The following is a 27,260-nucleotide window of genomic DNA, read 5'->3' as shown; positions in this document are numbered from 1 at the left end:
TAGTATGTTATGATGCCTAACGATGTTTGTACATATGGGGCTCGATTGGTGTTTTCTTATCGCACAACCCTTGCCACGGGGAGTTACTAGCATAGTTATGATAGTTTCGAGCTTGACGGTGTTCTAAATATGCATATACATGATTTAAAAGCTTTACTAGGTAGAGTCATAGGTCTAAGTACCGGGTGGAGGGATCATATAGTGTATGGGCGTGTACCCTACCCTAAGCTCAGGAACTCTCACTTGTAATGATATTGGGTTTTACATTATCAAGGATTTATATATGTATTATATATACTCTATAGTATTGAGAATGTACAATCTATGTAACCATTTTCAAATAAGAATATGATTGCATAGTCATACACTTATGTAATATCTTCCTCCTTAATGAGAAGTGTCTCACCCCAATCTTACAACCTTGTTTTCAGGAGCTACAGGAAATTGGTTCTAGTTGTCTAAAGAGGTTGTGGAGCATAGGTTCCTATTAGTTTGTGTAAGTTTCTGTATGAGTATTGGGTTGGTAGCCTAGTTAGTTTTTGGGAATGTAATATGGTTTATGTTTTACCTATGGTTTAATATATGTAAGGAACATTTAGATACTCTGATATGTCTATTAGAATCCATATGATAATTTATGTTTTCCACAATATATGTGAGTAAAGATCATTATGAAATACCTGTATGTCCCTATTTAGGGTGGGTAGTTATCTATGTCTTAGGATTTGTACATGATATGTATGTATAGTAACACTCTGGGGCCGTATTTAGGGCCAGGGTGTTATAGTTTGGTATCAGAGCCCATAACCAGCTAGAAGTTTGATGTGAATTGCACTGCCTGGTTATGGATATGCTCAGAGCTTAGGTTGCTAGGTTTTATAGATTAGACTATACCAGAGTTTAGGACGTGAGTATAATTTTTGAGTTTAGCTTAGTATACCTAGGGACAGAAATCCATTGACAGACTTCTGTGCTTTTTTGGATCATTCGAAGGGTTTAGAAAATCACAACAATCTATTGGTGGTTTTGTTTCTAAGCAGAAGGGAGGAACTCGAGCTAGAATGAGAATGTGAGTCATTAGAGTACGTCGGTACCACGAATGTTATTATAGGAAGTAAGTTTATAGTATTGCGGTATTAGTTGGTTAAGCTTCTAATTGATTTCTTCAATTTCTTTTCAGGATGGAATCTAGGGATATTACTGTAAATGTTGGAGGCATTAGTAGTACGGGTGCTGGCCATGAGGCTGGTAGTGACTCTACTAGTGTGCTAAAGGACTTCGCTCAGCAACTTATGGCTGAGGTTGTTCGGACAAATAAGGGTCAAGATCGTCCCCTTGCTGAGTTGGGATGCTCCATTGACCAAGTCACACTACTGAAACCTCCTGTATTCGTGGGGAGTGCGGATTCAATTTGGGTTGAGAATTGGATCGGGGAGATTAAGAAGATTCTAGACATCCTAAACTGCACTGAGAAGCTGAAGGTAGCCTTTGTGACGCTCAAGCTGATAGGTAAAGCAGAGAGGTGGTGGAAGTCAGTTAAGATGCTTGAAGAGCATCGACCTACTCCTATGGTTCTAACATGGGCTTGATTCAAAGATTTATTCTTTGAACCGTATTTTCCAGTCATGATTAGAAATGACAAGATGGAGTAATTCATGAGTCTGGAACAAAGGCAGCTGTCAGTTCAGCAGTATGCTGCCAGATTCCAAGAGCTATCCCGTTTTGCTCCAATCATGATTCCGGATGAGGCAAAGAAGACTTGGAAGTTTCAAAGAGGCTTGAAGAAGGAAATTAGGAAGCAGACTACAATCTGGCAGATGCAAGACTTCACAATTTTAGTAGATAAAGCAACCATAGTAGAGGAGAGCTTGTAGAAGGACGTTGAGGTTTAGGTTCCGAAGAAGAGGCATGCGCCTCCCAGTTCATCTTCTAGTTCAAGGTAGGGTAACTGGAAGAAGACCAACAGTGGTGTTTCTCAGGGTACCGCAACTACTCCGAATTGTTCCAAGTGTGGGAGACCTCACTTGGGGAATTTTTGGGTTTTGGAGCTTGTTTTCATTGTGGTAGAATGGGACATCAGAAGAAATATTGTTGCATGCTGATGAATAGCGGAGCTTCACAACAGTCATATGGAGGAGGTGTTCAGGCACAGTGGGGTGGTCAATAAGGAGGGATAGTCCAGGCGAAGGTATACTCCCTGACTTTTATTGATGCAGAGAACGCGGGAGATGTTGTCGCAGGAACCATTTACATGCTTTCCAATAAAGCTATTATACTATTCAACTTGGGGGCAATGCATTCCTTTATATCCTGAGGATATGTTTAACCGTGTGGAATTGAGACTCAACAATTAGATTATGAACTAGTAGTAGCTACGCCTTCAGGGTCGGTAGTCATATGTAGTAGGGTAATCTGTGACTTTCCAGTAGAAATTCAGGAGAGAGTACTACCATTTAGTCTCATTGTGTTTGATATGCATGGCTTCGATATTATTCTGGGTATAGACTGGTTGTTTGCCAGTTATGTCAGTATCAATTGCCATAGGAGAGATGTAATGACCTGAAGAGTAATGGAATTTAAATAATAAAGAGGGAGGGAAATGGAAACAGAACACGTTCGTCGACAACGTTGCACTTTGGATGTAATAACTCAAAAGATTTACACAGGGCCTTATCGACGAACATAGGGAGTTCGTCAACGAGAGCATAAGGAGACCTCATCGACGAAACCATGTCTTGTCAACGAGAAGATACCGAGAGGGGTTTTGGGCAGTCTGAAATTCGTCGACAAGTAAGGTTCGTCGACGAAATCACTTAAGAACTCCTCAACGAGATGATATGTCTCCTCGATGAATTCGAGCCTATAAATAGTGAAAACCCGGGTTAATTTGCAAAAAAGTGGCATAAATCTTCCTCTCTCTCTCTCTCTCTCTCTCCCTCTATATCTATTTATCTACCTATCTATCTATCTATCTCTCTCTCTCTCTCTTTCTCTTTCTCTTTCTCTCTCTAAATGCCTCTCCCTCCTTCTCTCTTCGATTTCGGCCCCGTTTCTCGCTAGATCGAAAATCTGAGATCACCACGACGCTCCTGGTGAAGTTCTCTGTAAGACTGTTGGAGCTGATTGTTGGTGGAATTGGTTTAGAATTCATCCCAAATTCAGGGTAAGGTGTATTTTATTCAGAATCTGTTTTCCCTACAATTATAAGAAATGTTGTATGTAAGAAAATACTTATGTTTTATTCTGGGGGATGTCGCTTTCAGGGTGTTGAGTGGAGAACCCTGTGGGTGTAGGGTCAGAGTTTGGTGAGAGCTTTTTAGAAACTAGGTATGGGAAATATGCTATGCTAGGAGATTTTACTTATATTATTAAAGATTTTATATGCATGTATACCAATTATTATGTAGTTTTATAGAATAAGAGTATTAAAGAATGTGTGGCCTGAGTAGATATTATCTGCTATAGAATCTTATGCAGTTTTTTTTTAGAATATCATGTTATATAGTATATACGAGCATATGTACATCTACAGTTTTATTCATATCATTATATATTCAGATATTTACATAGACAGATATATATATATACATGCACATAGATGTTTACTTAGATTAGTATATACAGTATTTACAGAATGTCATGTTTTCCTAATTAGTTTATACAGATAGTTTATATAGATAGAATATATAGTTATAGCATCAAGATGCTACAGACATGTTGTTCAGATATTACAGTATTTAGAGTACAGAATTATAATGTTATGGTTATTTTGGAAACATGATAAAAATAGCAAAGATAATTAAAGTATATATATTTATATAGTATCAGATCCCTAATGAGATATTACAGACAGATACAGTCTACAGAGCACAGTACCGTTGCTATATACAAAATAGAGTGCAACCACATATCTCAGATAGTGTGTGGGTACCGTCAAACCATGCTCGGAGAGGATGGCGCTCCTCAATTGGGTTGAGGGGGCTAGTTTGACGAGGTAGCAGTTCCAGTTCCATGCTTAGGAGTGGATGTAGTTTGGCCGAACTGAGGTAGTGTAGAGTATAGTGACTTACCTGAAGGGCCAACTAGCGTTAAGTCCTGCCTATGGGCCGCACAACCCTATCATGAGGGGTCAAATCATGACATACAGATTTTCAGGGAAAAGCATAGATATATATATATATATATATGTGTGTGTGTGTGTGTGTGTGTGTGTGTGTGTGTGTGTGTGTATACCATTTTTATAGCATTTGATGTATATAATGTGATAATAGCAGTATGAAGAATAGAAAGATCAAATGATACAATTATAATTTAAGCTGCAATAAACATAAAAGATATTTTTACTAATTTTCCAGCTTTACAATTTCAATGTTATTATTATTGACATGCAACTTGGTCACCACACACTAGTGATAGCATATTTCCACTTAATGAGCGTAAACTCATCCCATTATTTTAACATTTTTTAGGTGAGCCAGTTAGGCGAGTAGATCAGGCTCGCAGATAGAGAATCCCTTGGTTGCTCTGTATGTAGGGTAAATTGATACAGGGAGGTTTGTGTTTTGGGGAGGTGATACTAGTATATTTAAATATAATATGGAAAATTACTGGATTCTGGTATGTATGTATATATGTGGTTATGTGATTTATGTTTTTCCGCTGCACAGGTATGTCCACTATCTACAGAAATATTGCACTGCCTATCTGAGGCCTAGAGTGAATAGCAGGGATATTTACGTAATATATATTAATATAAAAAAAATCTATGAAAATGAAATAATTTTTGGGTTGTTACAAGAGAAGTGGTGTTTAGACCTACGAGGAAGCAGGAATTCAGATTCTTTGGGTCGTGTGTGCACTCCATGCCACAGATCCTCACAGCTTTTCAGGTTAGGAGATTACTTTTGGATGGATGCCAGACATGCCGGAAGGGGAACGTGAACTGGAGGAGATTCCTGTTATGTACGAGTTCCCAGAGGACTTGCCGAGATTACCTTTAAATTGTGAGGTTGAATTTGGTATAGAGTTAGCTCCAGGTACGACACCGATATAAAAAGCTCCGTATCGTATGGCTCCAGCTAAACTGAGAGAGTTGAAAGAATAGCTTCAAGAGCTGCTAGATAAGGGATACATTCGACCGAGTGTTTCTCCATGGGGAGCGCCTATGCTATTTGTAAAAAAGAAGGATGGGTCGATGAGGATGTACATAGACTACGGAGAACTTAATAAGGTGATGAAAAGAACAAATACCCATTACCTAGGATTGATGATTTGTTTGACTCGCTTCAGCTCACGCAGATCTTTTATAAGATCGATTTACGGTCTGGGTATCACCAACAGAAGGTGAAAATGGAGGATGTTCTAAAAATATCTTTCCAAACTCGGTACGGCCATTATGAATTTATGGTTACGCCATTCGGTCTAACAAATGCACCTACAATATTTATGGATCTGATGAACCGAGTTTTCCATGAATACTTAGATCAGTTTGTTGTTGTATTCATTGATGACATCCTATTATATTTTAGGAGTGCTGCAGAGCATGAAGCTCATCTGAGAGTTGTACTGCAAATGCTTAGGGAGAAGAAATTATATGCTAAATTGAAGAAGTGCGAGTTCTAGCTGGAACAGATTGCATTTCCAGGGCACGTAGTGTCCAAAGAAGGAGTATCAGTGGATTCGAGTAAGATAAAGGTAGTAGTGGACTGGGCGAGACCGATGAATGTTCAGGAGGTCAAAAGTTTTCTAGGTCTTGTAGGTTACTACCATTGTTTTGTAGAAGGGTTTTCTAGTTTAGCAGGTCCATTGACGAGACTCATAAGGAAGAACGTGAGGTATGATTGGACTAACGAGTGTGAGCTTAGTTTCCAAGAGCTGAAATGGCAACTGGTTACTGCTCCATTTCTGACCACTCCATCTAAGGATGGTGGATTTGTTTTCTATAGTGATGCCTCTAAGAAGGGTCCTGGCTGTGTTCTAATGCAGTAAGGCAGGGTGGTTGCTTATGCTTCTCGTCAACTCAAAGAGTACGAGAAGAACTACCCAACACATGATATTGAATTTACAGCTATAGTGTTTGCATTGAAAATCTGGAGACACTACCTGTATGGTGAAAGGTGTGATATTTTTACTGACCACAAAAGTTTTAAGTAAATTTTCACCCAAAAAGAGTTGAACATGAGACAGCGTAGGTGGCTTAAGTTGATAAAGGACTATGATTGTACCATTAGCTATCACCTAGGAAAAGCAAATGTGGTAGCTGATACTCTGATTCGGAAGTCAGTTGATGTGTCAGTTTCAGCAATGGGAGTTCAGCATCAGATATGTATGGACTTGGAAAGGTTGTGCTTAGAAGTGGTGGAAGGAAATCACCAGGTTGTTCTTACTAGCTTAGTGGTATAGCTGACCTTTCAAGAGAAGATCTGAATAGCTAAAAAGAAAGATCTAGAGCTGGTTAAAGTTATGGAAGGAGTTCAAAGTGGGTTAAATCTAGATTTCAGTATTTTCGGTGATGGGATTTTGAGATTCCATAACAAGGTATGTGTACCAGATGATGCGAGGATTAAACGGGTCATTTTGGAGAAGGCACACCGTTCACTCTACATTGTACATCCTGGCACTATGAAGATATACCAGAATTTGAGGGAATCTTTCTGGTGGTCAAACATGAAAAAAGAGATCGCCCGATTCATAATGCAGTGCTTGACGTGTCAACAGGTCAAGGTAGAGCACCAGAGGCCAGCAGGACTACTTCAACCACTTGACATCCCCAAGTGGAAGTGGGAGCACATCTCGATGGATTTTGTGACGGGGTTAGCTGTGGCGGTGCATGGTCAGAATGCTATATGGGTTGTAGTTGATCTACTAACAAAGACTGCACATTTCATTCCAATCAAAGTCCTCTATTCTCTGAATCGGCTGGCAAAGTTATATGTGTAGGAAATTTTACAACTCCATGGTGTCCCTATTTGTGTTGTTTTAGATCGAGATCCATATTTTACTTCTTGTTTCTAGAAGATTCTACAGGATGCCTTAGGATCGCAGCTCATGTATAGTATGTCTTTCCACCCGCAGATGGATAGGCAGTCTAAGAGGACTATTCAGACATTAGAGGATATGTCGTGGGCTTGTGTATTGGACTCTGGTGATAGTTGAATATGGTATCTACCGCTTGTTGAGTTTGCATATAACAACAGTTACTAGGTTAGCATAGAGATGGCACCTTACAAGGAATTGTATGGTTGTCGATGTCGATCTCTGTTGTACTAGGATCAGGTAGGTAAGCAGTAGATACTAGGTCGGGAACTAATTCAGCAGGCCTCTACAAACGTCGAGTTGATCAAGGAGAGAATTAAGGAAGCTCAGAGTCAATAGAAGAGTTATGCTGATACTCGCTGACGAAAGCTAGTGTTTGAGGTAGGAAGTATGGTATTCCTAAGGATTGCTCCGATCAAAGGGGTGATGAGGTTCGGGAAGAAGGGGAAGCTAAGTCCTCGGTATATTAGGCCTTTCGAGATCTTGGAAAGGATAGGTTCGATTTCTTATCGAGTGGCTTTACCCCCAACACTATCTAGAGTCCATGACATATTCCACGTGTTAGTGCTGAGGAAGTACGTGTCAAATCCATCACACGTGTTGAGTTACAACCCTCTAGAGATCAGTAACGCCTTATCATATGAGGAGGTCCCGGTGCAGCTATTAGATTGGAAAGTTCAGTAGTTATGGACTAAGGAAATACCTCTAGTGAAGGTATTGTGGTGGAACCATGCAGTGGAAGAAGTTTCATGGGAACTAGAGTCAGAAATATGCAAGAAGTACTTGTAGTTATTTTATGGTACGTAAGTATGTATAGTAGTATAGGTGGTTCAGATTAAATAGTATGGTCTTCAGGAGAGTTTTGTATGTGTATGTAATCTCCCGAAACATCATGTTGTAATCACGGTATTCCTCCGCCATATATGAGGGTATGTAATAAACTTGGGCCAGAGCTACTATGTGGGTGGCTGCCGACTCTTTGAAAGGACTGAGCCATAAGTGTAGAATGTGCATAATATCGATAGAAAATTTTGAGGACAAAATTCTTATAAAGAGGGGAGATTTTAGAGACTCGAACCCGTAAATAAAGAAAATAAATAAGAAAAGGGGTAAAAAGGGAATTACAGCAGGGTTTGTCGACGGAAACAGTATGTTCATCTACGAAGTCCCTTCAGTTCTTCGTCGCCAACATTCAGAGCATCATCAACAAAGAAATACCAAGCGAACCAAGAAAAATATCTGGATGAGGTTTGTCGATGAAGGTAGAGCTTCGTCCACGAACTGAGTGGCTGGTTTGTCGACAAAGGCGCCGCTTCATCTACGAATTTGACTCGGTCAAAGGCTCTATAAATATCATTTTTGGTTGCTTAAGGGTTTAGAAATCCCAAAAGCTCTCTCTCTCTCTCTCTCTTTACAATTCTTCGTCGTTCGTCGTATGTTTCTACGATTGGAAGTTTCTGCGTGGATCAGAAGGAGAATCTCTTCAGTTATAACAGATCAAATCATCGTTTTGAAGATTTGTGGTTTTTTACCTAAAATCGAGGTAAGGATCTGATTTCGTTTTCGTTTCGGCAAATTTGTAGTAGATTGAATAATACTGAAGTATTGTTCTTCACTTTTTAGGTTTTGAAGATCCCATGTCTTAGTTTTGGATAAATAAGCTCGTGTTTTAGTTTTTGGTATAAAGGTAGGGGGTTTTGTTTACATCAGTATTTTTAGAAAAATAAATCACAAGATATGTAGCTTATATTTATATGTACTTATTGACTACTTATTTGCAAAGTTTTACCAGGTATAAATGTCGATTCTTACGGTTTTCACGATTTTACGCTTTCGGCAAAAATGGGGTTTTTGGCATATTATCTCCAAATTTCTTAAACTATTTTATTTGCACTAAAACTAAAGTAGCAGATGCTTGAAACTCTTAATGGCAGAAGAAATGATATTTTACGAACCGATGTATATGAAATGTATATATATGATCAAATAAGTGTGACGTATGATATGAATTGATTCTCTACTGACTTGAGATGCATGTATATGAAATATGGGGACTAAGGTTCCAAGTGGTTATCAGAAATTGTAGAAAATAGGTGCCGGTTAGATACCATGCCAAGTATAAGAAAAGGGTAAAACCTAGAGGTTACGAGCCGATTTTTACCACAGTATGAATGAAAGTATGCATGAATGAGATTGTGAAAATACTAGAATTGCACAAGTTATTATGTTTTAATGTAAATTGTATATATGATATTAGGACCGCAGCATGTCCCAATAGTATATGAAGCCTTAAAAAGCTTATATTAGTGTTTTCTTATCGCACAACCCTTGCCATTAGGAGTTACTGGCATAGTTATGATAGTTTCGAGCTGGACGGTGTTCTAAATATGCATATACATGATTTAAAAGCTTTACTAGGCAAAGTCATAGGTCTAAGTACCAGGCGGAGGGATCATACAGCGTATGGGCCTGTACCCTACCCTAACCTTGGGAAGTCTCACTTGTTATGATGCTGGGTTTTACATTATCAGAGATTTATATATGTACTATATATACATTATAGTATTGAGAATGTGCAATCTATGTGACCATTTTCAAATAAGAATATAACTATACAGTCGCACACTGATGTAATAGCTTACTCCTTACTGAGAAGTGTCTCACCCCAATCTTACAACCTTGTTTTTAAGAGCTACAGGAAATCAGTCCTAGTTATCTAGAGAGGTTGTGGAGCGTAGGGTCCTGTTAGTTAGCGTGAGTTTCTGTATGAGTACTGGGTTGTTAGTCTGGTTGGTTTTTTGGGAATGTAATATAGTTTTGTTTTACGTACGGTTGAATATATGTGAGGAACATTTAGATACTCTGGTTATGTCTATTAGAATCCGTATGACTATTTATGTTTTCTGCAATATATGTGAGTACAGATCATTATGAATTACCTCTATGTCCCTGTTTAGGGTGGGTAGTTACGTATGTCTCAGGATTTGTACATAATATGTATGTATAGTAAAACTCTGGGGCTGTATTAAGGGCTGGGGTGTTACAGTTTCAATAAACCATCACTAATAATGCTTAATAGTGACGGTTATCTAATTGTCACTAATAAGTACCTTTTACTAACGCTTTAATCTCGTGACTAATACTCCAAAAAAATGTCACTAATGTTTTTTGGGTTAATTTTTATGTGAAAAATGATTTCCCGCGATGGATTGGCAGGAAAATTTGGGTTTTAGTGACGAACATATTAGTGACGGTTACTATTTCGTTACTAATACTTACACTAGTAGTGACGATTTTTTAAGTGACACTAAAAACCACTTTTAGTGACGAAATAGAAACTGTCACTAATAATTTTGTCACTAAAAACAAATTTCTTTTTTTGTACTGTGAGCTTTCATCCACATCATGTATGATATGCAATTATTACAAAACAAAACCAAAAATGCAATTTACAAATGAAAACAAATATGTCTTCTTCTTTTGCTCTTGTGCATGGAATACGTCGGATGATGTGTTCTTTGAGTTTTTCAAGCTTCTATTTCTTTTGTACCTCATCTGTGTGCTATATTGTAAACATGTTCACGAAATAGATGCACACATAAGATCCTTGTGTTTCGTTAGCATCAAAACAGAGATTAGACTCAAAAAGTCAACATTTATCTTTTGATTCCAAAAATTATTTTTAATATTTTGAAACATCATTTGGACTTTGTAAAAATATTTTCCAAGATTTGAAAGGTCTCTAGGTCTAAGTACTTAACCTAAGAGCTTCATAATTTACATAAAGCATAGTTTACAATACATATTATAAACTAACTAGGTCTTCAAATACTTAAGCTTGATCTTCATCCAAACTTTTCTTCTATAGCCATCTTTCATTTACTTGTGTTTTTGATGGTTTTCCATTATTCATCTTTCATTGTGCTTTTAAATTGTAATACCTTTAAATACATTTGATAGTACAATTAGATACCTTGGTTTGTTATTATCAAAATGAGATTAAGCCTTGTTAGGCCAATGATCTCCTCCTTTTTGATGACGATAAACAAGGAGCAAAATGAGGTAACCTTGATAAGGCTCCCCCTCATAATAAGCATAAACATAAAAATAAAAAATGTAAAAATATTTGTTTAAGCTTAAATGTGATTAGATTCTCCATTTGTTTTTAAGAAAAATTCTCCCCTTTTTTACTTAGAATTCTAAAAGGTATTTAATAATAATTTTTACATTTTGCTCCAAAATTTCTCACCCTTTTTGACATAAAAATTGAAAGAAACATTTTACCATTTAGAATGCATTTTGCTTATTATTCTCCCTATTTGGACACCAACAAAAAAAAATCAACAAAAGTTCAACATTATAGTTTGCCAATAGCGAGCATGCAGTTCACAAAGATATGACCATTAGTAGAAAGTCACAATCACACATTAATCAGTTGAAGTTTGCCAAAATTCAACATTATGTCACAACCAACATTCATCAGTCAACATGCATACACAGTCAGCATTTCCAACATAGAACTCATAATAGTTGCAAATAAAGCATATATACATTAATATCAATAGTCATACAAAATTAAGATTTTTTTCAATCGAACAAGAAAAAATACAATCAAGATACAATCATTAACAAAGATCGCTCTCTCTATCAAACAACTAGCAAGACTCTCATCTAGTCCTTATCGATAAGATCACTACCGAATGAGCTCTCATCCTCCTTATCATTGTCATCTTCATCCTCTTCTTCACTCGAGCTTGCTTCCATGGATGCTTTCCCTTTAGAAGAGGAAGCACTACCCGTGTTTCTTTCAATCCTTGTAAGGCATTGATTGAATGAACTGAAGTTTGAGTGAATATCTCGCTGCATAGTATCAAATTTGAAGTCCATATGTTGACGAAGATCATGAAGATTTCCTAGGAGAGTGGGATAATCAGGAGCAGTAGCAGCTAAACCAGCTTGAGTAGATGACTCCTCATGGTGTGGGTCATCCCTACGTGTATATTCACATTCCTCCTCCGTGCGAATATTCACATTGGCATGCAGAGGTTGAGGATGTTTAGGAATCCAACCAAGTACACCAGCCAGCTAATTACCCATTTGTTTGAAAGTGGTTGATGAGAATATATCTAACATTTTTCTTCTAAAGAATAAGTGGAAGGACGTGCAACGCGGACGTGTTAAAAAATGAGGTTTAGAGACCCTCTATATGGAAGGATGACTCTATGAGTTTCCTCTTTGGCGATCATCCACTTGATGATGAGAGAGGAAAGATCTAGACGTCTTCTAGTATACAAGCGTCACATCACAAAAAAAATCCAGGTAAGACACGTGATCCCTAGATCCAGTTTTTAGAAGGATGTTATAAGTGATGAGTAAGTGTATTATTTTGGCTTCAAGAGTGAGATTTTTGTATAAAGGAGAATGCCCAAAACTATTGGTTGGCTCAGTTAAAACAAGAGGCCAAAATGCTTTGGGGGGGATGGGGGGGGGGGAAGGTGAAGTCATGTTCCATTGTCCAACTCAGTCCTACTTTAGGATACTAAAAATCTCCAAAGTCAAGGTTGAACCTTGCAACAATGTTGCTAGGAGTGAGAGTAAAGGTTTTGGTCATGACTCGTGTAGTATATTGGTTACCTTCCTTTCCTAAACTAGCATAGAATATACGTACTAAGTTTGGATATATACCATGGGGTTGATACGTTACAAACCTATCCTAACCTAAATCAATGAACCTAAGAAGAATGTTCAAAAAATGTTCTTACGTGAAGGGAATGTCAAGAATCTTGCCTAAGTTAGGTTCCAAAGAACAAAGATGCTCATTGTATATTTTCTTAGCTCTCGGAGTCAAAAGCCATTGATGCTCATTTTATATACACTTGGCTGAGGATTTGAAAATTTAAAAAAGGCATACGTTGAATATATACATAACTCACAGGGAGCATCAGTTTCATAATTATTTAAATTAATTGCTTTCATCATCTTATAACGTTCGTATCCAAATGTCTGTACGAATAACAATACTACACTTAACCCAATACTATCCACTGTTCTCTGTTATTTTTATTCTGAATTTAAGATAAGGTTACATGTATTACTGTCGTGAATATGCTACATGATTGCATGCTAGTCTAGAATGCCTCCTGCATGGTGGATGTAGTTGATGTGTATTGCATGCTGGTAATGGATATAGGTTCTTGTGTGCCTTCAACTTCTTATAAATGATCTATTTGAACCTATTAGGTGCAGGTTTTATTGGAAAACGTCCAATTTACAGACGGCATGCTGCCAAAATTGAGTTAAAATTTTCCCAAATAAAAAGAAAAGATAGGCTTAGTTTAATGTTAAAATATTTTTGAAATGATGAGTGAAACTTAGGAATCATAATAAATGAGGCAATGTAGACTTAGTTCATTTAGAATGGACATTAATTTCTATATTTTTGGTCCGATAAGCTTAAACTTAAAGCATTCATTGTCGTGCCGAAATCATTGAAAATATTATATACATTTGGCTGAGGATTTGAAAATTTGAAAAAAGGCATACATTGAATATATACATAACTCACAAGGAGCATCAGTTTCATAATTATTCAAATTAAATCCTCTCATCATCTCATAACATTCATGTCCAAATGTCTGGATGAATAACAATACTACTCTTAACCCAATACTATCAACCGTTCTCTGTTATTTTTATTCTGAATTTAAGATATGGTTACATGTATTATTGTCATGAATATGCTATATGATTGCATGCTAGTCTAGAATGCCTCCTGCATGGCGGATACAGTTGATGTGTATTGCATGCTGGTAGTGGATATAGGTTCTCGTGTGCCTTTAACTTCTTATAAATGATCTATTTGAACCTATTAGGTGCAGGTTTTATGGGAAAAAGTCCAATTTACAGACGACATGTTGCCGAAATTGCGTTAAAATTTTTCCAAACAAAAGGAAAAGATAGGTTTAATTTAATGTTAAAATATTTTTGAAAGGATGAGTGAAACTTAGGAATCATAATAAATGAGGCAATGTAGATTTAGTTCATTTAGAACGGACATTCATTTATATGTTTTTGGTCCGGTAAGCTTAAGCTTAAACCATTCATTGCCATACCGAAATCATTGAAAATATTATATACACTTGGCTAAGGATTTGAAAATTTGAAAAAAGGCATACGTTGAATATATACATAACTCACAGGGAGCATCAATTTCATAATTATTTAAATTAAATGTTCTCATCATCTCATAACATTCATGTCCAAATGCCTAGATGAATAACAATACTACACTTAACCCAATACTATCCACTGTTCTCTGCTATTTATATTTTGAATTTAAGATATGGTTACATGTATTACTGTCGTGAATATGCTACATGATTGCATGCTAGTCTAGAATGCCTCCTGCATGGCGAATGCAGTTGATGTGTTTTGTATGCTGGTAGTGGATATAGGTTCTCATGTCCTTCAACTTCTTATAAATGATCTATTTGAACCTATCAGGTGCAGGTTTTATGTTAAAACGTCCAATTTACAAACAACATGCTGCCGAAATTGCATTAAAATTTTCCCAAAAAAAAAAAGAAAGATAGGCTTAGTTTAATGTTAAAATATTTTTGAAAGAATGAGCAAAAACATTTGTCATGTCCAAGCGAAAAAAAAAATGCCATGATCTAGTGGCTTTTCAACTATTGAGTGAACACTATAAATCCTTTGGACTATCTTTAGTTTGCAGAATGCTTATTCCTAGGAATAGAGATAGGTGTAATAGAAGAACTTGATAATTTGTATTAAAAATGTATTATAATGCACAAGTGAAAATTTATAATTTCTTATCAATCATAGTAAAGAGTAGACAAGGAATAACTATAATTTCATCATAGATATACCTTCCATATTTCATGTTGAGTGGAAGAATGATGAATAAATATGAAATGACTATTATCTCTATTCCTAGATATCTTCTTGTATTTCGTCCTATTGATAGGAATAACTATTCAGTGAACCAACAAAACCTCAATGTATCTGGTGAACTTTTATGATGCATCCCACTCATCATCTGATGTCAATTGTTCTCATGTGGTGAGATGCCCTATTTTCGTTAGTTGTTTGTGGTCAACTTGTGAAAGTAGCTTGGGCTTGTTTAGTTGTCAAAAAAAAAAAAAAAAAATTCACTTTTCATTTCTAGATTTAAAATGACCAAAATATAACCTTGTTTTGAATTAATATAGATGTCTTCAAAACAAGGAAATGTGCTGACATTTTTTATTTCATTATATTTTGAAAATAGAAAACAGAAATTATTTTCAAATACTAAACTAGCTGTTACATTTTCTGATACTCAACGATGAGGGGAGTATCTTTTGCATGGAAAATTTGTCAAGCATCAATTTATACTACTGAATATTGCTGTATTTGTTATGATTTTTCTTTTATGTTGGGCATCTCGGCTAAATGGTTTTGCAGATATATTTTGGAGGGGAAAGAGCTAGAATTCTACATGAAGAAGATCCAGAGGAAGAAGGGAAAGAAGGGAAAGAGAGCAGGTGCTGCCTAAAGTTTTGTTGCCTAGAGATCGTTTTCATTTTTCTCAATCCCATATCTCATTTTAGGCATTGGACTGCCTCATTAGAATATATCAAACATCATTGTCTCTTATAGTTTTAATTGTTATTTGAACAAATGAAGTTTTTGTATTTTAATTTGAATTTATACTAGTATTTGTATTTGAATTTTGAATATTTTTAAATAATTTTTGTTATCTGAACATATGTTATTTCTTCATTTTAATTGAATTTGTATGAAATTTTGAATGGTTTCAGTTTATGTATTTGAAAATGTAATTATAAATTTTTATATAAGAATTCATGATTAAAAAAAAATTAGTATTAAAAGTTTTTTTTATTTTTCTAATTATTAGTGAAGGATTCAAATTCGTCACTAATACAATCCTTCACGAATAACTTACTTTTAGTAACAAATTTTGGATTCGTCAATAATACAATGCTAGTAGTGACGAATTTTTAATTCGGCACTAATACTCTTCTAGTAGTGATTAATTTCTATTTCGTCACTAATACCCCTACTATTAGTGACGAATTTGAGTTGAGTCGTTCTATACTATATAGTGACGGTGTTAGGGTTTTAGTGACGAATTATATCCGTCACTAATATTCCATTATTAGTGACGAATGTTATATTCGTCACTAATACTCTTCTAGTAGTGACGAATTTCTATTTCGTCACTAATACCCCTACTATTAGTGACGAATTTGAGTTGAGCCGTTCTATACTATATAGTGACAGTGTTAGGGCTTTAGTGACGGATTATATCCGTCCCTAATATTCCATTATTAGTGATGAAATTTATATTCGTCACTAAAAGTTAGTAGTAACAACACATATAGCAACTATTTAAAAACTATCACTAATACCCTGATTTTTTGTAGTGGCAATTGTTGTGGCTTTAGGTTCTTATATGCATAAGAGTCCTCTGAAGATTTTTCTAACCATCTCATATGTGGGATAGTTCTTTCCTAGTGCATTGAAGGAATTTATGATGTGAGTGAACATAGTGTACATACTAGCTAGATATGGATTCATCTGGGTTCAATCTAAAAGCTTTATACTCACTAGTGAGCATGTTTATCCTACTATCCTCAACGTCTATAGTTCCTTCATCCCAAATTACTTTGGCACTCTTACAACCCATTATCATACTAAATTCATTTGCATCTAACACACAGTATAAGGCATTCATGGCACTTTAGTTGATTTGCATTAGTTTCATATTTGTTTCATTCATTTCACTTTCTTCCTTAGGGACTTCTTTATTTTTAGTAAATTTTGTAGGCACATAATTTCCTTGGATAACAACTATCCAAGCCCTCCAATCCATGGTTTATAGAAAAATTCTCATCCTTTGTTCCCAAAAGGTGTAGTTAACACTTTACGATATTGGAGGCCTTGTGGAGGATTGACCTTCACCAAATGGTGACACACGTATGTTTTCCATTTAGATATTTGTGCAACTACTTAATAGGATTTATTGTAACCTATGCTTTGATACCAATTGAAAGTCAAGGTGCAATCCTAAGAGGGGAGTGAATTGGGTATTTTAAAATTTTATGCGCGAAAGATTTAATCAATTTTAAAACTAATTTTAGTAGTGCCCTAATTCGTTAAAACTAGTAGTATTCTCAATAGACATTTTGATATATATATATATATATATATATGTGTGTGTGTGTGTGTGTGTGTGTGTGTGTGTGTGTGTGTGTGTGTGTGTGTGTGTGTGTGTGTGTATTAAAATTTATGGAGTATGTACTAAGATTTAATACGAACTCAAACTACAAGAATTTGACAATACTTACAACAAATTAATATTGATGAACTTATACTTAGACACACAAAAATTTATGCTATAACTTGAATGAGTAATGAACTAATACACTGAAATTCTAGCATACTAAATCAAACTTATTAACATAATTACTGTGGCGTTTGATCAATAAGAATATTTAAATCATTTAGAGCATTCACAAATCAAAGTAAAATATTCACAGCAGATATATTTCAAGATAAGTATTCTTGGAAAATAAAAGAGATAAGGGAAAGAGTGACACCAAATTTTTTTATAAGGTTCGATAATTGTGCCTACGTCCATGCCTCAAGTTACCCGCTATGAGGATTTACTAATCCCTCCATTATTTAGGTGGAGACACCTCTCTCCTTTAGTAGGCGAAGAAGCTTCTCAAGCGAAAACAATCCTTCTGCTTGTCAATGACACAATAACATAGCCGTCACTTTACATAGAGAAATCAAGAACTAATTCTGTACAAATAAAAAAATCTCTAACCAAAGCAGATTCGTACACAATAAGCACTACAATACTCTTAGAAGTATTTGCTAAGAAACTAAAAAAGATTTGCTTAAGGGTACTGAAAGCTTGGAACTTTGAAAGAATAAACCAGAAAAATAGTTAGGTTTGAATTCTAGTCGTTTGTGCATGTTTTGGTAACATTATATTCGAAAATCAGAAATAATTCTTGTTGTTTGTGAAACTTATCGAGTGCTTCGGTCGACTAAACTGGTAGTTCGGTCACTCAAACCTTTTAACTTATGAATTTCAAAACAGGTAGTAGCCTTTCGGTCACCTGAACCAACACTGTTTGGAACTTTTACAATGATAGTAGCCATTCGGCTGACCAAACCTCTAGTTCGGTCGCCCGAGCTCTCTAATGCCAGACCTATTTGTTCAAACTTTTGCCTTCGGTCGACTGAGTTGTAACAACCCAAGAAATTATTCAAGGCCTTGTCGACGAACATAAGGAATTCGTTGACGAGGGTACATGAGGATCTCGTTGACGAGGACACGTTTCGTCGACGAGAAGAAACCGATAGGCTGTTTTTCCAAGTTCTTAATTTCATCAACGAGGAGAAGGCATTCACCGACGAACCTCATTCTTGACCTCGTCGATGAGGTGACGTGGCTCGTCGATGAAGCCCATAGTATAAATAGCCTAAAACTCAGATTTTAACGCAGAAAATAAGCAAAAATTCCTTCTCTCTCTCTCACACACTCTCTCTCTATCTCTCTCTCTCTCCTCTACGGTTTCTCTCACTTCTCTCTTTGATTCCAACCCCGTTAGTTGCCGGATCAACGATTTGAGGCCACCACGACGCTCTTGGAAAAGTTCTCTCTAAGTCTGCCGAAGCGGATCGTTGGTGGGGTAGAGTTGGAATTCATCCCTGGGTTAAGGTAAGGTTTTTCATGCAAAATTTTGTCTTCCCATAGTTATAGGAAATGTTATTCACGGAAAAATACTGAAGTTTAGTTCTGAGAGTTGTCATTTTCAGGGTATTGAACGGGGAACCCTGCGGGTGCAGGACTAGTGAATTTAAGGGGGTTTCTTCTCAGTAATCAGGTAAAGAAATAAACTAAAGCAGTTATCTTTCCATGAAAATTATTATTAATTAGAAGAATTATGTTCAGGAAAGCATGTATTATATTTGTATATTATTGAGAAATGCATATTTGGGAAAAATACTACTATTATGTTGATATGTATATATATTAGTATGAAATGCCAGAAAATATGATTTTAGAATCAAATGTATGGTTTTATACAGCATTGTGTGGCATGAATATTATTTTACGTGGAAAGTACTATGATATGGCAAATTTTATGAATGAAGTATATTTTCAGAAATTATGCAATAATGTAGTACAGTATGGTTTTAAAATATATGATAAATGAATTATTTATTCAGAATGATATATATGAAATATTCGACGCAAGGTCATGATTGATAATCGGCGCAAGGCCGTGTTTTACGTATGATTTCAGCCCAAGGCCGTATTTATGAATGTTCGGCGCAAGGCCGTAGATATGAAAGAAACTGGTGCAAGGCCATATGTATGTATGTTATTTCAAAAAATGCTATCAATCTATTTATGTTAGACAAGTATATTATCATATATTATATGTTATCAGAACCCGGATGATAGTTCAGTTCAGTTACAGGAGCACGGTACCATAGTTATACAAAGCAAATTATTATGTTCAGACTTGTGCTAACCGCCCCTACTAGTAGAGGAGGTGGGAGATGGATAGTCGATATGGCTTTCAGTGTAGAGTTGTAGACGTCCACCTGTCAGTCTAGACCAAGGTGTGGCGGGCCCATCATACTTACAAACAGTTTTGACTCGGCAGTGGTCGGCTAGCCATTGTCGGATCCCGCCTTCGGGATGCACAACCCATTATGGGGGTAATACATGACATCAGTTAGCTATACATCCTGGGTAAATTACAGTATTACTAGTTATATCAAACATTATATGATCAGTATGAATTATTAGAAATTATGAAAGTATTGATTATTCAATATGTTATGATGAATGTTTTCTAGCATATGAAATGTACTGTATATCTATTATAACATTAAATGTTCATGTTGTCACACAACTGTATTTAATTTATTTTCCCTTACTGAGAGGTGTCTCACCCCCAACATTAAATCATTTTCAGGAAACCCAGAAAGATCGGCGGATCGAGGCCACCATTGAGATAGTGTGTTACTAACCTATTAGGAGGGTAAGATTTGATCTAGGAATAGAAGATTTACGTTATGGGTTCCTAGATTTGTATCTATTTTTGTATTTTTGGGAGATTATATATAAACACGGTGTTTTGGATTATAGTTGACTCTAGCATTGTGTATTTTGTGGTTATGAGAATGATGATTTACATTTACTACTGCCTAGGTTCCGCTGTGTATGACAGGTGTCCCCGTTACCCACGGGTTTGGGTTGACTATTTTACTTATTATGCTTTAATATATGATAAGTTAAGCCGGTCATTACATGAGCACTTGCCTCAGACACCCGAACACCTTGAAATTCAATATTCTTTTTTTTTTATTCCAAAAATTATTTTTAATCTTTTAAAAAATCGTTTGGACTTTGTAAAAATATTTTCCAAGATTTAAAAAGTATCTAGGTACAAGTAAATAACCTAAAAGCTTCATAACAAAGACTAATTGAGAAGTACATACATAAAGCCTAGTTTACAATACACATTATAAACTAGCTAGGTCTTCATTCCCTTGAACTTGATCTTCATCCAAGCTTCTCTTCAATAGCCATCTTTCATTTTTTTTGTTCTTTATGACCTTCCATTATTCATATTTCATTGTACTTTTAAACTGTAATACCTATAAATACACTTGATAGCACAATTAGATGCCTTGATTTATCATTATCAAAACGAGATTAAGCATTGTTAGGCCAAGAATTTTAAAGTTTTACAAAAATGGAAGAAGCAAAAATTTAGCACAGGCCAGTGGACTGGCCTTTGTTGATGGTTGTTTGCCTAATGCTGCAAGTTCAATTTTGGGCTATTTTGGGAATACACACATATAGGGTAAGTGCTGCAACCGTTCTTGGAATTGGTTCTTTAGGGTTCTAGGACTTCCAAATATCAAATTGAAGAGATTTAAATGCCTGTCTTCCCTATTCACAATAGTACTCTTGAACGAGAATTTGTAAATAGAAGGTTTTCCTTTATTTTGACCTTTTTAAAAATAAAATAAAGTGGCGACTTAGTATTTAATAAAATGTGTGAGTGAAATAACCAAAGCGGGTTATGTTACTTACTTTGATTTCATACTAATTACCAGACAACCCATGTTGACATTATGAAAACTCATAACCCATGGGCATCTTCACCATGCTTGTAACTACAAGAAGTAAGTGCAAACGAAGTACTATACTAGTTGATTTATTGTCAATGGGGATGAGATTTGGCTCCAATTCCATCATTGGGAATCTAATATTGAAATTTATGTAAGCAATAGCCTTAACATAATTATATCATTTGTTAATAGGGCTCTCAACAAGTAAAGGAGTGAAGGAAATATATGAGGTGATTAGCATACAACTTAATAATGTTACATGTCATACTTAAAAACAAAGATGCATTTTTTTTTTTTGGCTAAAAGAGGGCGGCACCTCCTTTCTTTATTTGATAATCCCTCACTTATGGTGGAGGAAAACCATGGTTCTAGAAAAACAAGTTACAAATAGATAACCACTAAACAACTCTAAAAAGGCCTATAAAAAATCAAAACCTTAAAACAAACCTAAACACACCTAACAAAAAATGATAGGTTGAACTAATGACGAAAGAAAATTAGACCTAACCTATCAATCTGAAGGATATCTTTCAGAGAACTTGGTAAAAGACGTTGTTCTTCGTAGATGATATTGTTTCTCAATTCTCATTCTCTAACGAGAAAATTAGTTGCACTATTGTCTTCTCTCTATTGATGGATCATCATGAAGTTCACTCCTTCCATAGATGCAACTTGAGAAGCTTTTCTCATAGAGAATAAGAATTTGATGACCAATGTGCTACACCAATATAAGAGTTGATTTCAATGCCTCTTCATGAAAAAGACCTAGATTGGACAAGTCAAATCACATCTTAGCTAACAAATGATCATAGTGGGTTGTTGGCAAGTCTCACCGTAGGGCCCCATATTGTTGTTATATTCTTTTGTGTTGTATAATTTTGATTAACTCGACTATTTATACTTTACATTTGGAAGTACGAATTTTGAGAACTTAATTTGAATTTGTGTGAACTTGGACAAAATTTAGTATAAAATTATATTGAACTTTTATTTTTTTTTTGCAATTTACACAAATTTAAATTCTCTCCTCGAAATCCATACTCCAAAATAATACCTTAATTTTTTTCTCCCAACTCCTAAAGTCACGTTCATTCAAGTTAGGCCGTAGATGATTAAGATAATATATCTCTTTTTAGAGTAAAAAAGTTTTTTTTTTTTTTTAAAAGGGGCATTCTATAAAGGGACCATTCTTTTAGGTTGAGTCATAGGGATAGGCTACATATAGAAAAAATATCAATTTTTTTTAGTGGATTAAAGGGGATGGGCATCTCACTTGATTCTCAATTGTTACACTTGTTGTATTTGCTAATTTGAACCTTCACAATATAGTAAATTCATAATTCTTTATTTAAATAGAAAAAACTTTGTATCAATTTGAATATTAATTAAGAGGGTAGGTTTTGCAATCCCACTAGCGTGAATTAGTCATACTAATGCTATTTTAATTTTTTTTTTTAAAAAGAGAAAGAAAAATAGGTGATCAATGCCTAAAAAAATAGCCTCCCTACTTGACAGCGTCTACATATTCAAACATATCTTAAATTTCAGTCAATAGGTAATGTACCTACATTTTCTTTTATATGCATGCATATTTAGACATTACTCTAGAATCTTGTGATGACCACTCCTATTTTTGTCATTTCCTCTCTTGTTAAGTATTTTAATCACCATTTGCACAGTAAGTTAGGAAAGAATGATAGCTTAGTAATTATTATTTTTTATAGTTATATATTACACAAAGAAAGATAATATTTGTATCATAAAGTATGAGTATATTATTTTGTGAATATTTTTAGATTGTTCTTGCATAATTAGAACACTAATATATATATATATATATATATATATATATATTCACATTTAGATTCTATATAATAAAATTATTTCGAATACAAATTCCACCCCATTACCTTAATTCAACAAAACAGTAAACATGATAAAAAAAATTTATTTTATTCACATATCTCTCAAGCAATAGAGTATAAATTTTATGTCCCCTATTTTTTTTTTTTCTTAAGTCATAAGCATCGCTGATTAGTTATTGTTACATTTTATAATCATATTTTACAAAATAAGCTATAGATAAGAATTTTCTTTAAAAATATAAGAATAAAATATTTGAGAAGAAAAAAAGAAGAAGATACCTATTCATTAGTATTGCTTCATCCTTCAATATCTAATTACCTCATATTAAGGTTTTAGAAAACTTCAAAACTACTTAGACCCTATTTGAAACTTGAAAAATATTTTTAAAAAAATTTATGAAATATTTTATTTTTTTCATATTTGATTATCAAGAAAGAAAAGTAAAAAAAAAATAGAAACATACAAAATCAATGAATAAAAATTTGATTTTATATACCATTAATATTTAATCTCTTGATTTTAATCATATTAAAATAATTTTTTAATCGAATTTTATTGAAGAAAAAATACAACAAATATAAACATATATAAATATATATATATATATGTGTGTGTGTGTGTGTGTGTGTGTGTGTGTGTAATAAAATCTTTCATCCAAACCACCTTAATTTGTGGAGCTCTTTATATTTCATAGCATCCTAAGATAGAGGTTCGTGCTAATCCTCAATTGATAAGGGAGAGGAGTTGGGCAAGTGCGGACGCAGACTTGCCTTATTTGCCATGTAGAAAATTTGGTCAAACATGTACGTCGGTTGATCAACCGAGTACGGGACCACACCATGTGAGCGTGACCGTATCTTCCAATCCTATGCGATATGCATCGACTGCCCTTAATTCTTTTGATTAATTAATTAGATATCACCTTATTTGTTATATAAGCACCGAGAATGTCTTGGATTCCTATTAATACTATATAAATAAAATAATAATATTTATTCTAACAAAGTGGGATTATTATATAAAATAAATAATATGTATTTTAACAAGGTTGGATTATTATTATTATTATTATTATTATTATTGTTATTAATTAAGCAGTCCCCGAGGGAGGGGCAGTGGGGCTTGGCTTAATTAATTTGCCTATGGCTCTGCGCTTTGATGGTGCTTTTGGCTATGGAGATATATATATATTATTAGTTTATTTGTTCGATGAAAGGTGGAGGCAGGCAGGGAGGGAAGCGGTGAAGCGGGCATAGAAGTGTTTGGTTTGGAGCCCTAGAAAGTAGCCGTTATGTAAATATGGGTGGGCTTGCACATGGGCAAGCCAGGTTGTATCACGTGGGACATGAATTTGAGCCAATTATTGGCCTACAACATTGGATCCTATTTTGTTCCTTGGGTTTCGGATGTGCTTTTATTTGAGAACCACCTATCTACAAGATTGTATTCCTCCTTTCTTAAAACATACTATGTTAAGGATTTTGAATCGTCTTAGTTCTACAGATTTAAGATTATTTTTCTAAATTTTTCACCTTAAAATTTCTAGTTAAAAATATTCACCTTATGTTTAAAAACAGCCTTCGATTTGTATTTTACACATCTCGAATAAAATATAATATTAAATTTTATTTAAATGTGTATAAATTTCAATTTAAATTTCAAAATTCATACTTTTAAACACTCGACATCTCTCTCTCTAAAGAATGAGAGTTCTCTATGTTAGGATTAGTTCCTATGCTTTTCAGTTGATAACCTTCTTATAGTTGGGACCATTCACATTTTTGGTGGCCCTTGTAGAGAAGCTTACTTTACTCCTTAGAAAAGTAGGTCGAAAGAAGTTATTAGCAAGGAGAGGCTAACCCTCGGCAAAACCCCACTTATGGGACTTGCTAGAGTGATTGTGTAGCTAATGGGCTAACTACATTGTTATTCAATTTGGGACAAAATCTAGATAAGACATAAGGATGGATGACTTTGTATCATGAAAGGTAATTCATGGTACAATGTTGTCTTAAAAAGACTAAATTTAATAAGATGAGAGCCATCAACACTATACACCACCTCCTAATGAAATTCTCCACTGGGGAAACTTGATGTAGGGGAAGTAAGAATTAAAGATGTACATGGTGTTAGCCTTGGTGACTACATAACCTTTATTGTCATGTTTTGATGATAACAACTCATTAGTAGTTTTAGGTAAACTTATCTTTGCATAGTAAGTTATGATAAGTCAAACTCAATTGCAAAGATTAAGTAAATTCTTAATAGGTTAGATACCATAAAAAATGGGGAGATTGCTAGCCTTGGGGGTTACATCATCATGTTTATTATGTTTTGATGATATTAGCCTATTTGTGGTTCCTAGTGTTTTCCTATCTTTGCAGTTTATGTTTAGTACAAGTACAAGTGACACATTCACGAAGTACTGGATCAAAGGCAAATCATATTATGTCATAAATTATTCCCACATGTTAAATATAAAATCATATTCTTTTATTCACAATATCTGCCAGTATAAATCACATTTCATCATAAAATAATCCCACATGTAAAATATATGGTAACCAAACCAATACTCATGTCACATAGGTTTTAAGTAGTATTTCATAAAATAATACTTGCCAAGATAAATACCTGATAATTCAAAACCAGTATTTTTCAAATGTCTAATATATTAGAAAATCACATACAATATTTTCATATTCTCATACTTCTAATTAATTGAGTTAATTTCTAAAGAATTTGACATAATTTATTTCTCTTACATAATTCCTAGAGATATGCCCGCGGGGATCCAAGAACAGCCCATATACCCTAATTTAATCAACTCAAACCCAGAATAATAATCATTTTAACATTCCTAGGCCCACACACTCCCAATGACTAATTAAACTTTAAAACATCTTACTTACCCTGGTTTTGGAGTGGTGCCTAGGAAGCCTAACTCACAAAATCGCTCCGGTTAAAATGATGAGGGACGAACGTAGGACCTCGTGGTAGCATTCGATCGTCAATTCGGGTATGATTTGAGGGAGAAAATGAAGAGAGAGAGAGAGAGAGAGAGAGAGAGAGAGAGAGAGAGAGAGAGATAAGTTTTTATCCCAAAAAAGATGACTTGAATTCAATTTATAGGCTGCTAGTTAGAGGAAAACTGTCGATGGTTTGGCCTAAAACTATCGATGGGTTGGTTTATCAAGCCTTTTTTTTTTTTACTGTTTTACCCTTATTGCGCCTCAATAACTCAAAACCGTCGACGGTTTTCTCTAAGCTCACAAAACCATCGACGATTTGACTTATGCCAAACCAATTACCCCTTTTTCATACTTATTATTATTATTAATTTTTTTTATTTTATTTTATTATTATTTGGGTCTCTACATTCTCCACTCCTTATAAGAATTTTGTTCTCGAAATTTGTTAATCACTTATGCCAACATTTAAGGAATAATTGCTGAAATTTTATTAATTACCCTCACTTATGGTAGACCAATACCATGGTTACAAAAGAGGTCCTCGGAGATTACAATTAATCACATAAAAATAAAATTCTCCTAAAACCATTCATAACCTAACACCAAAAGCACTAACTTATATCTAACTACCCTACCCTATACAATTCAATAATCAAAACAGTCATTTATTTTTACCTTTACTAGTTCAGCGTTGGGCCCCACTGAACATGTAGAGACCCGGAGAATTATAGCAATTAAATAATAAAGGAAAAGAGAGAAAAAAAAAAAAGATTTTTCCAAGGGGGCTCAGTAGGGACTCGTCGACGAGTACGGAATATTCGTCGATGAGTGGCCTCTTGGGAACGTTGACGAGGACATGTGTCTCGTCGACGAAGAGAAACCGAGAGGGGTTATATTAGAGCCTGAAGTTCTTTGACGATGGTTATGAGTTCGTCGAAGAACTCCCTTCTTGGACTCTTCGATGAGGTGATGTGTCTCGTCGACAAGGCCGCATTTTATAAATATCCTAAAATTGAGATTCAACGAGAAATTCACACGCAACCTCACTTTCTCTCTCTAAAATTCACACCTCTGACTTCTCTCTCAGTTTCTGGCTTCGATTCTTGCCCGTTTGACGATCGGAAGCCGCCACATTACTCTTGGGAAGATTCTTTACAATGTTGTTGGACTAGAATTTTAGTTGGAGTATTT

Source organism: Malania oleifera, chromosome 12, assembly GCF_029873635.1.
Source record: "Malania oleifera isolate guangnan ecotype guangnan chromosome 12, ASM2987363v1, whole genome shotgun sequence".
Taxonomy (NCBI): Eukaryota; Viridiplantae; Streptophyta; class Magnoliopsida; order Santalales; family Ximeniaceae; genus Malania; species Malania oleifera.
Note: the sequence above shows the minus strand (reverse complement) of the source record.